Source organism: Triticum urartu, chromosome 2 (genome assembly GCF_003073215.2).
Source record: "Triticum urartu cultivar G1812 chromosome 2, Tu2.1, whole genome shotgun sequence".
NCBI classification, from domain to species: domain Eukaryota; kingdom Viridiplantae; phylum Streptophyta; class Magnoliopsida; order Poales; family Poaceae; genus Triticum; species Triticum urartu.
The window spans coordinates 736,916,988-736,917,543 of record NC_053023.1 but is presented as its reverse complement, the minus strand read 5'-3'; positions in this window follow the sequence as shown (position 1 = coordinate 736,917,543).

The following is a 556-nucleotide window of genomic DNA, read 5'->3' as shown; positions in this document are numbered from 1 at the left end:
CAACCAAAGTAATTATATCAGGATCAACAGAGAATTCATAATCCTTATGAGTAACAAACATAGGTGAAGTAGCAAAAGCAGGGTCAGGTTTCATTCTAGCATTAAGAGATTGTTGCTTCCATTTAGCTAATAGCCTCTTGAGCTCGTATCTATCTTTGCAAGCTAAAATAGCTAAAGCAGCTTCTTTTTCAAAAACATAACCCTCAGGAATAAAAGGTGATTCATTTTCATTAGGGGGAGAGTCTTCATCATCACTTTCATCAATATTATCAGTTTCAATAATTTCATTCTCTCTAACCCTAGCAAGTTGTTCATCAAGAAATTCACCAAGTGGCACAGTAGTATCAAGCATAGAAGTAGTTTCATCATAAGTATCACGCATAGCAGAAGTGGCATCATCAATAGCATGCGACATATCATAACGAATAGCAGAAGCAGGTTTAGGTGTCGCAAGCTTACTCAAAACAGAAGGTGAATCAAGTGCAGAGCTAGATGGCAGTTCCTTACCTCCCCTCGTAGTTGAGGGATAAATCTTGGTTTTTAGACCTCTCAAGTT